The sequence below is a fragment of the Phyllostomus hastatus genome, unplaced genomic scaffold (genome assembly GCF_019186645.2).
Source record: "Phyllostomus hastatus isolate PE091 unplaced genomic scaffold, TTU_PhHast_1.1 phas_contig_152, whole genome shotgun sequence".
In the NCBI taxonomy this organism is placed as follows: Eukaryota; Metazoa; Chordata; class Mammalia; order Chiroptera; family Phyllostomidae; genus Phyllostomus; species Phyllostomus hastatus.
In genome coordinates, this window is record NW_025333622.1 from 16,635,550 (window position 1) to 16,653,862 (window position 18,313).

Here is an 18,313-nt window from a genome sequence, read left to right on the forward strand (position 1 = left end):
GGGAAGATGGACCTGGAACTTGAACAACTGAGAAAGTCAGTCTCCTCTATAAAATTTGAATTTCAGCTGCTCTTTTTGTTTCTATAATAATTCTCAAAACTTTCTCTCTTCTAGACTTATCTCAGTGTATTACAGTTCTCTGATTACTTATCTTACTGTGCACTGCTTGGAAACTCTGTGAGGGACAACACCACTTCGATCTTGCTCACCATCGTAGCTTCAGTACCTAGCACAATGGCTGACGTGCAGAAGAAGAACACTGAAAGAGTGAACAGCTGAATTTTTATTCAGGAAGAAGCCTCCCTACACTCCTGACACTGTTTTTGCTATCTTTACTAATGCACTGCTCAGTGCCAAATCGAATGCTCTCTTCTCAGGAAAAAGAAAAAAATGTGACTTCCCTGTGGCCTCAGATACTGGAACAATGGATTCTGCTCTGGTTTCTGAGACGCCACTGTCAGTTGAGTCTTCTCATTACTATCTGGTTGCTCCTTCACCATCTCCATTCATCACTTCATTTCTCTGCCTATGACCAAGATTCCAAATATAACTCATTCCTCCAGCTACTTATGCCTGAGAGACCACTCCACCGCCCATTCTTCTCAGCTCCAGGTTTAACTCTCATAACAGCAGAAAGCACCTTCACCAGGATTCACCTCTGGCACTCAGATTCAACCAAGTTCAAGTCTTCTTCTCAGCTGCCCCCAATACAAACAAAACTTTAAATCACCTTCTGTTAACATTACCTCCATTCTCCCAGTTATCTACATGTACAGCGTTGAGAATACTGAACTTCATTTCTCTCCATGTCCTCACCTATTTCCCACCCCCACTTCCCAGGTTTTTGGAATCATTCCTTTACATCCACTTTCTCTGCCCCTGCCCCAACCCAGAGCTACTTCTCACCAAGACCTGTTATGACTTTTTCCCTTTTCTATTTCCCAATTCATGCAGTACCAAAATGCCAAGTAACATTTTGTAAAGTGCATTCCAATCACAGGCATCAAGCTGCTCAACAACTTCCAATGACTCCTATCACTTCCTGAATTAAAAGTCAATTTCCTTTATTTTTTACTTTTTCCTTTCTTTTTTTTTTAGATTTTATTTATTTATTTTTTAGAGAGGGAAGGGAGGGAGATAGAGAGAAACATCAATGTGCAGTTGCTGGGGTCATGGCCTGCAACCCAGGCATGTACCCTGACTGGGAATCGAACCTGAGACACTTTGGTTCGCAGCCTGCGCTCAATCCACTGAGCTACTCCAGCCAGGGCTTTCCTTTCTTTTAAAATTATTTTTTTTTCCTAATTTTTTAATTTTTTAAAAGACTTTATTTTTTGAGAGAGGGGACGAGAGGGAGAAAGGGAGAGAAACATCAAAGTGTGGTTGCCTCTTGTGTACCACCCACTGGGAACACAGCCCATAATCAGGTGTGTGTCCTGACTGGGAATGGAACCAGTGACCTATTGGTTCCCAGGCCAGCACTCAATCCACTGAACCACCAGCCAGGTATTTTTTTAATTTTCATTGTAATTTTTTTCCATTTCCAATTTCCTCAGTATGGCCTTCAGGGCTCTCATCACTCACACCTACTGTTACTTTCAAACTTTCAGGAGCTCCTATGCTGTGCAAGGCATAGTGCTGGGTGTTTTGAGAACAGTAGGAAGAACAAGGAGCCATTTCATCTCTTGCTGTTTCCATCCTGACACTCCATGCCTTAGTCAGCCCAGCCTACCTGCTTCCCTCTTGCTCCCTTGCCTCTGGTGATGCTATTCCACCCAGGCTGGGGGCTTTCCACCCCTCCCCCAGGTAGCCTCTCAAAATCCAATGAGATCATTACAATCTGCCTCATGTAATAGCCCCTCCTACAATCAAACCTTCCCTTTGCTTTTCCACCACCCTGACCCCAAGCACTCCCTGGGAGTGGATGGACAAGCTCTATTCTGGGGGGTCTATGGTAGAGGGTTCTCAGTCCTACTGAGAACAAGATAGCTGTGCCTTCATTCCATACCCAAGTGCCATTACATTAAACATGTACTCACAGCCAGAGAACTTCTGGTCTTGACTGAAGAGAGACACTGGTGTAAACAAGATATGTGGAGGGAGTGGGAACAAGCTGAGAGTGAGGCTGTGGGAGCCAAGGAAAGAGAATGCTGGACACCAACATCCCAGAAAACACCCACAGTTAGTGCCAGGAGGAGGAGTGGGGGGAGCTGCCATGGGGACGGAAAGGACAGAAGCAGACTAGGAGAACAGGTGGCACAGTGGCCAAGCAGAGTTTCAAGGAGGTGGAGATTAACAATGGTCAGGGTTGCAGAGAATCAAGAAATACCAAGAAAGGGCCATTGATTTGAAAATTAAGAGATCACTGTAACTTAGAACATATTTTCTTTACTTGGATGAGGTATATCCAATCACATCAAATGCCAGGGCTTTAGAAATAAACACATGGTGTGGAAGGGCCAGCGATTTTTCTCACCCTGCCAAGCTTCTGAAAGAGGAGGGCAGAGAAAGACAGGGCAATGACTGTGCGTTAACAAAGCTAACTGAGAACTAGAGATCCCTAGGAATAGTCGGCCCCCTGATGATGAAGACCTGTAAGGGCTTCACTGAACTCCAGGAATGACTCAGGCAGAACCCTGGGGCAGGGATGATTCTGCAACAGAAAGAGAGATCTGTGTGGCCAATTACTTTCCCCTTTCCTTGTGTAGTGAAAGAATTAATGGGCTCTGAATGCTTGGAAGTGCATGACCAGTGATAGTACAGGTGACAATGCTTTGAACAAAGCAGTTTCCTGCCAAAGTGTCATAACACAGAGCTTGGTGTCTGTTGGAACAACCTCCTAAAAGAAAGGGATGAATAAAAGGCTCTTTGTTGATTCTGCTCTGTTTGCATAAGCCTGCACCTACTCATCTAACCCACACTGAGGCTCTTTTAACTAACCAGCATGTGAGAATGGAGAAATGAAATCACTTTCTTGATAAATTGGTCATTTAGAATTTCCTGAGGATATACAAAAGCCAAGTACACCACTCTTTCCTACCCTATCTTTTGGTATGGCTTTCTTCCAGTCATTCTTTTTCTTTCAATTTGATAATTTTTTCTAATAGTTCTGTTGCCCATTTCAAACAAGCTTCCCCGTGTAGCACTTCTCTCCCAAACCTGTATTTTCCATGCAGAAAATGAATGTGCCTCCTACATTATGGTACTTCGTTTTTGCTTCCAAAAATTTGAGACTGAGAAACTCTCAAAGGTAATGTCTGTTCAGCAATCGGGCCCAGTTAAGTAAGCCTGATTTCCATCCTGAGAACAACCTAACATTGTTTCTGCTGGACTTGTAAATCAGAGTGCACTGCTGAAGTTCTGTGTGTTTGGTTGTGGGACTCTGGGGTATTCTGTCATCAATTTTGCTGCCTTGTTCTGCTGCTTCATCTCCCTTTTCTGCTAGAAGATTATCAGTCACTGCAACTACAGGACATAAGGCTTTGCAAATCCTTGGCATACCTAAACTTCTGTCCTTAGTCACACTGTTAATTTTTTTATATTGAAATATAGTTATCATTTTATTTTATTTTTTTAAAAAATATTTTATTTATTTTTAGATAGAGGGGAAGGAAAGGAGAAAGAAAGGGAGAGAAACATCAGTGTGTGGTTGCCTCTCACGAGCTCCCTACTGGGGGCCCGACCTGTTCTTAAACCGAGGTATGTGCCCTGACTGGGAACTGAACCGGTGACAACACTTTGGTTCACAGGCTGGCGCTCAACCCACTGAGCCACACCAGCCAGGGAATCATTTTATTTTTTTTAAATATAATTTAATGATTATGCTATTACAGTTGTCCCATTTCCCCCTCTTCATTCCCCTCCGCCCTGCCCACCCCCTCCCACCTGCATTCCCCCCCTTTAGTTCTTGTCCATGGGTCATACATACAGTTCTTTGGCTTCTACATTTCCTATACGATTCTTAACTTCCCCTGTCTATCTAGCTACCATTTATGCTACTTATTCTCTGTACCTTTTCCCCCTCTCTACTCCTCCCACTCCCTCACTGATAACCTTCCATGTGATCTCCATTTCTGTGATTCTGTTCCTGTTCAAGTTGTTTGCTTTGTTTGTTTTTGGTTTTGTTTTAGGTTCAGTTGTTAATAACTGTGAGTTTGTTGTCATTTTACTGTTCATATTTTTTATCTTTTTTTCCTTAGGTAAGTCCCTTTAACATTTCATATAATAAGGGCTTGGTGATGATGAACTCCTTTAACTTGACCTTATCTGGGAAGCACTTGATCTACCCTTCCATTCTAAATGATAGCTTTGCTGGAGAGGGTCATCTTGCCTTCCATGATCTGAAATACTTCTTTCCAGCCCCTTCTTGCCTGCAAGGTCTCTTTTGAAAAAAATCAGCTGACAGTCTTATGGGAACTCCTTTGGAGGTAACCGTCTCGTTTTCTCTTGCTGCTTTTAAGATTCTCCCCTTATCTTTCATCTTGGCTAATGTAATTCTGATGTGCCTTGGTGGGTTACTCCTTGGGCCTAACTTCTTTGGGACTCTTAGAGCTTCCTAAACTTCCTGCAAGTCTATTTCCTTTGGCAGATTGGGGAAGTTCTCCTTCATTACATTTTCAAATAGGTGTTTAATTTCTTGCTCTTCCTCTTCTCCTTCTGGCACCCCTATGATTCGGATGTTGGAACATTTAAAGATGTTCTGGATGTTCCTAAGCCTCTCCTCATATTTTAAAATTCTTGTTTGAATGTTTATTTCTTCCTTCTGGTCCACACCATTGATTTAAGTCCTAGTTTCATTTTCTTCACTGTTAGTTCCCTGTACATTTTCCTTTATTTCACTTTGCATAGTCTTCATTTTTTCATCTAATTTGCGACCATATTCAACCAATTCTGTGAGCATCCTGATCACCAGTGTTTTGAACTGTGCATCTGATAGGTTGGCTATCTCTTTGTTGCTTAGTTGTATTTTTTCTGGAGCTTTGATCTGTTCTTTCCTTTGGGTGATTTTTTTTTTTTGGTCTTGGAGTACCTGTTACGTAGTAAAGGGCAGAGCCTTAGGTGTTCACCAGGGTGGGACAAACCATGTCACTGCATTGTGACACAGTATGTGGGGGAGGGGTCCAAGAGGGAAAAATTGCACTTGCTCCGCTCTCTTTCGGTTTTTAGTTTCCCTGCTACCCACAATCAAATTGGGCCCTGCTGGTGCTGATTCCTGGGTGGGTGGGTTTGTGTATGTAATAGGACCCTGAGGGTCTATCCAACAAACTGTCCTGTGAGGGTGGGAGTTTCTCCTGCTGGTGCCTCAACCCCCACAGGTGTTTTCATTCAGAGGTTTGATGCTTTATTTCCCTGCACTGGAACCCTGGGTTGTGTGGTCTGTCTTGCTCCCCAGTTGTTTCTCCTGGTTTATCTGCATGCAAATATGGGACCACCCACTCTGCCAGTTACCGCCTCACCCAGTTGGCCAGCTGCCACCAGCTTTCTGACCCTCCTACTGTTCTGGGTGAATGTTTCTTCTTTAACTGCTTGGTTGTGAGACTTCCTTAGAGTTTGATTTTCTGTCAGTTCTGGTTTTTTTTTTTTTTAATTTGTTGTTGTCCTTCTTTTGGTAGTGCAAGGAGGCACAGTGTGTCTACCCATGCCTCCATCTTGGTTGGAAGTTCTACACTGTTAATTTCTGATTGCTAGTGTGGCATCTAATTTTTCCTGTGGTTATTCCCCAAATTTCTAATTTTTCCACTTTTATTTCGTAATTAACTGTACATCATGTGAGCAAATGGAGGAAAGGTGACTTCTCCACATCCACAGGGGAACTGTAACAGCCAAACTTTCCCATTTGGCAGTAGTGATAGTTAATTTTATGTGTCAACTTGGTTGAACCATGGTGCCCAGCTGTTTGGTCAAACATTAGTCTAGATGTTGCCATGAAGGTATTTTTATATATAAAGGTCCCATGGGCAAAGTCAAAGCGGGGAAGGATTGAGGGTGGAAGGTGGGGGTGAGTAGGGTGGGGGGAAGTGGTGGAGCAAAAATGGAGACAACTGTACTCGAGCAACAATAAAAAAACCAATTAAATCAGTAAATTCTGAGTAAAGCAGATTACACCCCATAATGTGGGTGAACCTCATCCAATCAGTAGAAGAACTTAAGAGAAAAGAAGGAATTCAAAGGCTCAAGGTAGCCTATATACATACATATATATATATGTATGTGTGTGTGTGTATGTGTGTGTATAAAGAGAGAAATATATATATACATATTTCTATGGAAAAACTTGTTAAATCCAGATAATTAGAAACCTTCAATACAATGCATCATGTAATCTTTACAGTATGATGTTTATATATTATGCTAAAAAGAATGATTTATGTTTTCTGAAATGTGGCTATATTAAAAGACAACTTATACTGAATTATCAATAATCATAATGTCAAAAATTATAGAAGGCTACTAATGAATTTTAAATTAAAGGAGAATTATTTCCAGAGGTAAAATAAAAGTCATAGGTTAATCTGACTGTTTCAAATCTCAGTCCCTTAATTCTCTGCATTGGTTTATTTCTTACCCAACATATCTCCAGGTAGCTTGAAAATAAACTGTAGCCTTGAATTAGGAACATCTAAATTATAAACCCCTTAAAATCATACTGATGCCCACATATTGCCAATAAATAAATCCCTTGTGAAAAAATATTTTTCATAAAGCAAGCAATAAAATTTTACTGAGTGTCCATCATGTGTATTGGAAACTGTTATAAACAAAAGTGTTTATTGCAGTCTTCTGTAATACAAACTATCATCTACTCAGTACCACAAACACATGTCACAGTGAAGTGCTTTGGTCACCATTATTAGAAAAGGCTTATATTAAGTCACACAAAAAAGGAAATACCGAAACTGGTAATAAATACAGAGTAGGTCCCCTTGAGAAGAAAAAAAAAAAGCTACATGAATGCTCTTTTCAAAAGACTGATTCCTAAGAAATGAATAATACATCTATTCAAATTCTATAATAGTAAAGTAATAGTCATTTTCTGCAGACTCTGCCACTTAACCTTAAACTCAAACCAATAATAAAACAATAGATTTTCCTTTAACTCTGATCTTCACTCAGATAACCAAAGAACTGTTTCATTTTAAAGCAACAGGCTGGACCCATCCTACTTTTCCAAGTCTTCAAAAGGCCACTGAAAAGGTCACACCACAGTAGGTACGATTTTACTTTAGGCCCAGTTGCTCAGCAGGAACTCAGACCACAAAATTATCAGCTTTGAACTTTGTCCTGCACAGAATACCCACCAGTATGATTTGTAAAGTTGTGCTGTTGCCTGGCATTAAGTTAATGTATAACAGCAATTCTACACCAAAGGAAAAAATCAACAAGTTAAACATACACTCTAAAAAAACCCAAACTGGCAACCAGAAGAAGAAAGTGGTAAACTTTGCAAGCTGGTTGCCCCTATTTGCATGCTTTCTCCCCCACTTTCCCACAATGTGAGGACATATGTCTGTGGCTAAGTGGCCTGTGGCTAAGGACTGCCGGGCCCATTGCTGATCCACTCAGAAAGGGAAGGTTCTGTTGAGGTGACTGGTTTTCCTTTTAGGAGAAAAGCAGTCTGACTAGTTGGGTTCTGACAGAACCAAAAAACTTCCCAGAGAATTTTCTGTATGAAATTTCAACTTAAAATGAGTTTAACATTGATTTCTCAAAATAAGTCATTCTCAGGAAACACTGATGCCAAATAGCTATTTATACAAACTCAGTTATTGAAACATGGCAGTCAATATATACCACAAATAAAGAAGAAATTCACATTCTTCCTGTAAGTGACCTGAGATGACCTCTGAAAATGCTTTGTTACACTTGATCCAGAAAACACCACAAAGTCATGCAAATCAAGAAGTTCAAATCTTCATGTTCACTTTAAGAAGACTCATGAAGCTGCCCAGGCCATCAGGGGTGTGCACATCTGCAAAGCCACCAAGTACCTGAAGGGTGTCACTTTATAGAAGCAATGTGTACCATTCTGTCATTACAATGATGGAGTTGGTGGGTGTTCCCAGGCCAAAGAGTGGGGCTGGACACAGAGTTGGTGGCCCAAATAGAGTGCTGAATTTTTGCTGCACATGGTTAAAAATGCAGAGAGTAATGCTGAACTTAAGGTTCAGATGTAGATTCTCTGGCCATTGAGCACATCCAGGTGAACGAAGCTGCCAAGATGCGGCACAGACCTTACAGAGCTCATGGGCACGCTGAGATGATCCTACTGAAAAAGGAGCAGACTGTTCCTAAACCAGAAGAGGAGGTTGCTCAGAAAAAAAAAGATATTGCAGAAGAAACTAAAGAAACAAAAACTTATAGCCCAGGAGTAAATAAAACCAGTGCTAAAATTTAAAAAGAAGTGGAAGAAATTCACAAAGCTGTAGTCACTCTTCACTTAGCACTGTGTTTGTTCTCACAACAATCCTCTGAAGGAAATTAACTTCTCTGGATGACTTTTAACAAATCCCCTAATCTCACTGAGCTTCAATCTCCTTTACACAGTAGGAGTAATAATGTCTGCTCACTGTATGATGTGTAGGAAATGAACCAATATGTAAAAAACCGTGGCAGCACCATTTCAGAGGTAGCTTACATGAATACTTTTACAAGTCCTACAGAGCAAACCCAGGATTAGAATAAATACTCTGAAAGTCTAACCCCAGTGTAGACAGGAATGCAGCTCACCTTCCTTTTGTCAGCTGACAGGTTAGGCCACTGTTAGTCAACGGAGAGCATTATATGGTAATGAAAGCCTTGACATGGATTTCTTTGAATGCACTCCATGTGGAAAGACTTTGAACTTTTGGACCTTATGCTTTTTTGTGTCTAAGGTAGGGAGTGATGGTGTCCTGGCTGAATGTTTTACTTCTGCTGCCAATCTTGGTTTGCTCTGATGGCAGTTTTCCAAAGGGAAGTAGTGAAGAATTATGTCTATCCTGAGGAAATTTGTATTCATTATATCTGACTTAGATTTTAAAAATTTATGTTCAATTCACGTGATTTTTTCAAAATATCAAACATTCGATGTTCTGCTAAAACAACCTCAACAAGTAAATGAAAGAAAAGTAGATGAAGAAATTCACAGTTAGTAAGAGACAGAGTACCTGAGACAGTACTGGAAGTAACTCTAGAAAAGGCTTTAACCTAACTACCTGGGGCTCATGCCCATATATAGCAATCTTTTTCTGCCTTTTCTGGCAAGTTAACGTGAATAAGGAACATAGGTGAGTAGACGTCTTTGTTCAGAAGCTTCATACACTCTGATCCCAAATGCAGCAAGTAGAATAAGGGGCCTGCCACAGGCAACTCATCTGCGAGCACCAAGGCCAGTAGCTCCTTCGGTTTCACTGGATTTGATTTAATGGATTAGACTTTCTTTGTCTAGTGGGCCTGATTGATGAAATAGAATAACACAGTGAATTTTCTCATGCTGATCAAATTGGCACAGCTAACTATATTTAACATTATTGGAAGCACACAAAATTACTACAAATGAAGGCTTTTTAAAAAGTAAGAAATATGGCTTAAGGTTAAAATAACCATAAAATTATAGTTTTGCAACCTCAGTAATCTCACCTTTAAACCAAGCCTAGTGGAAAAGGACCCTTCCCATCTCTAAGACTGTCAGCCTATCTAGAAATAGCTTTGCATCTCATCCAGCCAAGCCTCCTTCCCAATGCAGAATTCTTCCTACAGAAGGAAAAAAAAAACCTCAAAGAGGAGCTTTCCACAATCAAGTGAGTAACATAACTTTTCACTCAAACATTTATTGAATACTGAATATGATGAATATAAAGGGCACAATTACTTATATTCAGCCCTTACTTACTAAATGCCATGTCCTGTGCTAAATGCGTCTCATTGAGTATCTCTTTAACTCCTCAGAAGAGCCTAGAAAGTGGGTACTCATCCTGAGTGACAGAAGACAGGGGAGAGTCACACAGCTAGTGAATGCCTGAAAAACACACACTAACTTCTTGATGGGTTCCAGGCACTCTGACTCTGGCACCCATGTTTTTAAGCACTCAAGTACTTATGGTCATGAAAAATTACAGTCTTTAACAAGAGATTCCAAAGACATTCCAAAGAATAGAAAAAAAGAGTAATTTCATTAAAAAACATTTCAATTAATCAGCATTAAACAAAATTGAAGACTTTGAATAAACTATTATTTCAAATATGAGAACATGGAGAATACCAGAATAATATTAAAACATTATTAATATAAGATGCATTCATTAAAAAGGAGCTTAAGTTATCAATTATAATTGTATCCATTCAGTATACAAAATATTAGACTAAATAATTTATAGATTTTATTCTAGCCCTTACAGTTATTTCCATGAGAGAACAGACTGAGGCATCTGTATTTATATCAAAGAGCCAGGACTGGAACCCAGGAATACAGACTCCCAAATTCTTTTAATTACACTTCAGTATATGTTTAAAATAATGTCCATACTTATGTGGAAATGCATATACAGACACATAATGCATACACACATACACACACACTTACAAATACTAGGAAATCTTAAAAAATAGGGTTTTTTTTGGAATCTCTTTGTAATTGGATAAAATGTTCCACTTTTACTTGTTGCAATGTGTTGGGTATTTCAGTACAATGTGCGAAGTTGAAAACCCAGTCACTGCCTTCAGAAAGGTCATATTCAGCCCTGGCTGGGTGGTTCACTTGGCTGCCACCTTGATTAGAAGATCATCCTGTGCACCAAAAGGTTGCGAGTTTGATTCCCAGTCAGGGCACACACCTAGGTCTCTACCTAGGTTTGATCCTCATTGGGGTGTGTATAAGAGGCAACTGATTAATGTTTCTCTCTTACATAGTTCTCTCTCTCTCTCTCTCTCTCTCTCTCTCTCTTTTCCTCTTTCTCTAAAATCAATACACATATTCTAGGGCGAGGATTTTTTTTAAGTTCATATTCAGTGCAGTAGACTGAAGAAACATTGCAGATTATAAAAACCTAATACATAAAAAAGTGTGCTGCAGGAGCTTAGCATTAATCAGGGAAGTTCAGGAGTGAAAGCAGCTTCAGAGGCAAGAGTAATCAAAGAAAGAAAGCTTCACAGAGGAGTTGGGATCCAACTCTAACAGGCCATGAAAGATGGAAAAGTTAAGAGTGACTAGAGAGAAAGGACGATGTGAATGCATTTTTAAAAATGCTTTTGTTGGTTCTTTCTTGTAGGAATTAAAAGCAAGTATAGAGAATTAAAGCCAATTCTTTGCAAAGTCTTTCAAATAAACTAGGAGGCAGCACTACCAAACCCATTCTATGAGGACAGTATTGCCCTGATAACAAAACCAAAAGAAGACATCACAAGAGTAGAAAAGTACAGACCAACTGCTCTTATAAGTATAGATACAAAACTCCTGAACAAAATGCTAGCAAACCAAATCTACTGACATATAAAAATAATTATACACCGTGACCATGCAGGATTTTCCCAGAAATTCAAGGTTTTCAATGTTGGTTAAACATTGAAAAATTATTTAATGTAATACATCATATAAATAAATGACAAAAAACACATGATCATTTCAGCATATACAAAAAAAGCATTTGAAAAATTAACTTCCCTTCATGCTAAAAACACTCAACATATGAGGAGTGAAAGGGACCTCCCACAGTTAACATCCAACTTAATGGTGAAAGACTGGATGCTTTCCCTCCCAAGGTCAAAGAACCAGACAGGATCACTTACTGTCACCACTAGCCAGGGCAATTAGGTGAGAAAGTGAAATAAAGACATCTAGATTGTCAATGAAGTAAAACTATCTCAAATGACACAATCGTATATGTACAAAGTCTTAAGGATAACACTAAGATAACTACTGGCCTAACAAATATTTCAGGAGGTTACATGATAAAAGATAAATATGGAAACAAATCAAATGCATTTCTATACACTTGTAGGGAACAATTCAAAAAGGAAGTCAAGAAAACAATTCTACTTACCATAGCATCAAAAAGAATAAAATACTTAAAAATAAATTTAATAAAAGAAGCACAAAATTTATACTTTGGAAACTATACAACACTGTTGAAAGAAACTAAACAAGATGTATTTATTGACTGGAAACTTACTACTTTTAAAAGGGCAACACTTTACAAATTAATCTATAGGTTCAATGCAATTTCTGTCAAAATTCCAATTGATCCCTGACCAGTGTGGCTCAGCTGATTGGGTCCCTCAAAGCAAAAGATTGCCAGTTCAATTCCCAATCAGGGCATATGACAGGGCTGTGGGTTTGGTCCCCTGACAGGGCACATATGAGAGGCAAATGTCTCTCTCACATCAATGTTTCTCTACCTCCCTTTCTCCCTCCCTTCTGCTCTCTTGCACCTTAAAAAAAAAGTTGACTACTTTGTATAAATTGGCAAGCTGATCCAAAAATTCATTTGAAAACTTAAGGAACACAGAATAGTCAATACAATCTTGAAAGAAAACAAAGTTTGAGAACCTACACTTTATAATTTCAAAGCTTACTATAAAACTATAGTAATCAATACAGTATGGTACTGACATAGAATAGACATATAATAGAATTGAGGCTCTGGAAAAAAAACTTTCATATTCATGATCAATTCATTTTTCAACAAGGGTGCCAAGGCCATTCAATAGGGAAAGAATTGTCTTTCAACCAATGATGCTAGGATAAATCAATATTCACAAGCAAAAGAATGAAGTTGCGTCCTTTTTCATACATATACAAATTTAAGTGAAAATGGATCATAGATTTAAATTTAAGGACAAGAGCTATAAAATTCTTAGATCAAGACATAGAAGTAAATCTTCATGGTCTTGGATTAGGTAATGGATTTTTATATATGACACTTCAAACACAAACAACAAAAGAAAAAAACAGATGAGTTAGATTCTTTCAAAATTTAAAACATTGATTCAAATAACACCAATAAGTAAAAACACAACCAACAGAATGGGAGAAAATATTTGCAAATCATATATCTAACAAAGGTGCTAGTATTCAAGAACTCTTACAATATGGTAGACAACCCAATCAAAAAAACAACCAAAGGGTTTGAACAGGCATTTCTCCAAAGATATACAAACAGTGAATAAGCACATGAAAAGATGTTCAACATCATTATCAGCAGGTAAATGCAAATCAAAACCAAATGAAGAAGAGGATTTGGAAAACTTGGTATAGTAGGAAACACCAGGAGTCAGTCTCCCCACCTAGGCAACAACTGCACTGGCAGAATGTGTCTGATATAACTATTTTGGAACTCTGGATACTGTTGAAAGCTTGCAATTTCCATAAGAAGACTTGAATGGTAAATTGCCATTAATTTCAGCCAATTTCAGCTCTCAGCAGAGTAGCCACATGGTGGAGAAAGAACAGCTGTGCACCTATTCCTGAAGCTACTTCCACATATCTTGTGGAAGTCAGGGTGGGCAAAAAGGGCTGTCCTCTAAATATGGGGCTGATCGTTGATTGCTGCTTCTGATCACAAGAGGCACAGACAAAAAGGCAAGCTGTCATTGTTGTTGCATCATTCTCCATTGTTGTAAGCTCATCCCCCTCTGGTTAAAGTGACTTTGAGGGGACCCAAAGGACCTGAGCCCTTCCACTGTCTTCAGTTTTTGCCCTTTTCCCTTAGAGATCCAAACACTAAAGGCTAGGATGTTTAAAAACAATTACATAAAGGGGAAAATTAGAAAGTGATCATACATGCCCAGGGAAAAGTTTAGCAAAAACTTGAAAAGACATAAGTTTATACCTCAGGGTGATCCTCAACACAAAGACATCCTACACCAATCAAAAACAAACAAACAAAAAACCCAATAATTAAAAAATCAGACACTGGAGAAGGGGGAGACTCTGATTTCTAGAGTTACCACATTATGACATTTCAATGTCCACTGTTCAGCAAATAAAATACAAGACATACAGAGAAACAGGAAAGTATGGCACATTCAAATGGAAAAAATAAATCAATTGAAAATTGTCTTTCAGAAAAGTCTGATGGACAAAGACTTTAAAATAAATGTCATAAAGATGCTCAAACAACTAAAGATGTGAAGAAAGTCAAGAAAATAAGTGAATAAAATGGAAATATCAATAAAAGATAAAAAACCTAAAAAGAAAAAAATGGAGCTAAGAAATACATTAACTTAAACAAAAAATTCACTAAAGGGAGTCAAAAACAGATTTGAGCAGCCAGAAGAATCAGCAAACTTGAATATAGGACAGTGGGAGTTAAAGAGTCTGAAAACAACAAAAAATAAAAAAATTTAAAAAAGACTGAAGAATAGCAACAGAACCTGAGTAATCTGTAGGGTGCCATAAAGTGGACCTACATACACATTGTGGAAGTCTCAGAAGGAGAGAGAGAAAAAGGAGCAGAGAAAATATTTTAAGAAATAATAATTAAAAACTTCTCAAATTTGATGAATATAAACATTCAAAAAACTCAATGCTAAAGGAAGATGAACTCAAAGAGACTCACACTAAGTTGAAAGTGAAAGGATGAAAAAGACATTTCATGCAAACAGTAACAGAAGAGAGAAGGAATCACTATACTAATATCAGACAAAATAGACTTTAAAGCAAAAAAGAGACAAAAAAGGACATTATATGTTAATAAAGGTTCAATACATCAAGAAGATATAACAATTATAAACATTTACACACTTAATGAGAGACCACCAAAATATATGAAATACAAACTAACAGAACTGAAAGAAGGCATAGTTTACAATGATAGAGACTTCAACATCCAACTTACAATAATGAGTAGAACAAGCAGACAAGATAAAAAAACAGAGGATTTAAACACAATAAAACAACATGATCTAACAGATATACACACATACAGAACACTTTACTCAATAACAACAGAATACATATTCTTCTCAAGAGCACGTGACATTTTCTGGTACACACCATCTTTGAGGCCATAAATTAAGTCTGAATACATTTAGAAAGCTAGCTGTCTCACAAAGAATCTTTGACCACAAGAGATGAAGTTAGAAATTATTTAGAAACTCCACTTAGATAGTCCCCAAAATTAAAAGCTGGGTTTCAGCCCTGGCCAGTGTGGCCCAGCTGGTTGGAGTGTAGTCCCATACACCAAAAGGTTGGGGGTTTGATTCCCTTTCACGGCACACACATAAGTTGTGAGTTCAATCCAAGCTCTGCACATGTATGGGAGGCAACCAATCAATGTTTCTCACATTAATATTTCTCTATCTTCTCCTCTCTCTCCCCCACCCTGAGCTTCCTGTCTCTCTAAAATCAATTTAAAACATTAAAAACAAAAGAAGGCAGGGTTTCAGAGACATTTGTACACCTAAGTTCATAGCAGCATTACTCATAACAGCAAAAGGTAGAAGCAACCCAAGTGTCCACAGACATATGAATGGATAAACAAAGCATGACATATATGTACAATGAAATGCTATTCAGCTCAAAAAAAAAAAAGGAAATTCTGCAGTATGCTACCGCATGAAAGAACCTTGAGGACAGTAACACTAAATGAACTAAATCACTCAAAGCTAATCACTCAAACACAGACACTGCAAGATCTAGCTTATGTGAGGTATTTAGAGTAGTCAAAAATCATAAAGACACTTCTGTATAATGTAAAATGGTGGTTGCTAAGGGGTGTGGGATGGGGGAATGGGGAATTATTGTGTAAATGGCATGGAGTTTCAGACCTACAACATGAAAATAGTGATGGGGGTTGATGGTGGTGATGGCTGCACAACAATGTGCATGTACTTAAAACAGTTGAACTGTACATTTTAAAATACTTAAGATGATACATTTTTTACATGCATATTTTACCACAATTTAAAAATAATACTGACCAGTATTGGTAAGGAAGTGAAGAAATTGGGACCCTCATGTATTGCTGGTGAGAATGTAAAATAGTGCAGTCACTTCAGAAAATAGTCTGACAACTCTTGAAAAGATCAAACATAAGAGTAACCATGTGACCCAGCAATGCTTCTCCAAGAGAAATAAAAACGTATGTCCACGTGAAAACATGTATACAAATGTTCATAGAAACATTTTGTAATAGTCAAAAAGTATAAATAACCCAAATGTCCATAAACTAATAAATGAGTATATACTATGTGGTATTATACATACAATGGACTATTCAGCAATATAAAGAAATTGCTAATACATGCTCCAACATGAACAAACCTTGGAATGTTATGCTAAAAGAAACCAGACACAAAAGACCACATATTGATTCCATTTATATAAAATGTCTAGAAAATGCAAATCTATAGTGACAAAAGTAGATGAGTCATTGGCCAGGGTTAGGGGTCAGGGGAAATGGGAATGGCAACTAATGGGTACAGGATTTCTTTCTGGGGTGATGAAAATGTTCTGGAATTGATGGTGTTGATGAATGATATGACTGAATATACTGAAAACAATTGAATATTGCACTTTTAATGGGTGAACTGTATGGTATGTCAATTATACTTCAATAAGGCTGTTAAAGAAAAAAATTAGGCCTGATGTTTGCTGTGGTGTGGATTCATTCTTAATCTAGACAGAAGGTGGCAGCAGGCAGGAATGGTGCAGTATAAACTGCTGGGTTATAACCTCAGCCCAGACATTAGATAGAATGTGTCAGCTTGGGTCATTATTTAAACTTCATGACCTTCAATTTGTGTGTCTTTCTTATATGGATAATATACCTCCCTAACAATGCATGGCACATAATAAGCTGATTTATTATGGTACTTGTTATTAGTAGTACTATTAATAACTATACAAATAATGTCATCATTGTATAGTAAAAAAAGCTCTTACTAAAAAAGACACGCATCTTCCTCAGAAGTATTAAATGATCTCTATTCATGGCAGCTGTATCATAATGCAGCTCAATGAATTGCTGTTAATAAATATTTTTTAAGAGCATGTCCATGGGTGGCAAGCACTGGCTTTTGGATTGAATTTCAAAGCACTCATGCCTTGTTTGGCCTCCTCAGGGAGTTTTTTAAAAGCTGGATTCATTTTCAATTTTTAAAATAGACTTTCTTAAAAATCCATATTTCTAGATTATCTGGGAAAATAAGAGAACTTGCTAAGGCTGGGCCACATTTCCTTGTGAACCCTACAGGCGGAACCTATGGAACAACAGTCTCCATCCAAACTGCAGAGCTTCTCTGTCACTTGCACAGCCCCAGAAGCATAGCATTTACACCATCAGGGCTGTCAGACTGCAGCTACAGAGATACACAGGCCACAACTCTCAGTCTTAAGGAGCTCGCACACTAGCAGGGAATGATGAAAACAGCTATAAGAAATAGGTGGGATCACTTATTATCAGCCAATGCATTTTATACAGAAGGAAAGAATAAGGCTCTAGGAAGTTATCTGACTTCTCTAGGGCAAGCCATAGCAGCCAGACTAACAGATACATGCCTGAATTACTATAAAAGTATTTGATCAATTTCTTCCAGTTATCTATAATAACTCAATGTAGCAGGTAAAAGTAATGGTGAATAGAAGCAGTTCCATGTCCACCACACTTTGATTAAGAAATAACAAACAACTTGAATAGACAGTGTAATTTTCAACTTCTTTTTATACAAGGAAGAAAGAGGGAGGCTTGTTAATAAAATGATACAAAATAAAACAGGAGCTTATTATTTATTAAGAATTAATATTTGCACAGCAAAGGAAGCCATCATCAAAATAAAAAGACAACCCAAAGAATGGGAGAACATACTCACTGGTATATTGGATAAATAATTAATATCCAAAATTTATAAAAAAAAACAATGTACAAAACTCAACACCAGAAAAACCAAACAATCCAATTAAAAAATGGGCAAAGCACTTGAATAGAAACTTCTTCAAAGAGGACATACAGATGGCCAATAGACATATGAAAAGATGTTCAATATACTAATCATTAGAGAAATGCAAATTAAAACCACAATGAGGTATCACCTCATACCTGTCAGAATGGCTATCATCAATAAATCAACAAACAAGTGCTGTTGAGGATGTGGAGAAAAGGGGACCCTCGTGCACTGTTGGCAGGAGTGTAGACTTGTGTAGTCACTGTAGAAAGAAGTATGGAATTTCCTCAAAAAATTAAAAATGGACCAGCATTATGATTCAGCAATTCCACTTCTGGGAGTTCACCCAAAGAAACTTGAAACACTAATTTGAAAGAACATAAGCACCCCTATGTTCACTGCAGTGTTATTTACAATCAGCAAGATACGGAAGTAGCCTAAGTGTCCATCAGTA

At 38.1% G+C, this 18,313-nt stretch overlaps 1 protein-coding gene and 1 pseudogene across 1 annotated transcript in view; one reads left to right on the top strand and one right to left on the bottom strand.

Annotated features, from left to right (window-relative positions):
• SPATA13 (spermatogenesis associated 13) overlaps positions 1–18,313 on the bottom strand; it is a 160,714-nt gene that overhangs the window by 124,797 nt on the left and 17,604 nt on the right. The window lies entirely within an intron of this gene.
• On the top strand, positions 7,863–8,372 carry LOC123813465 (annotated as a pseudogene).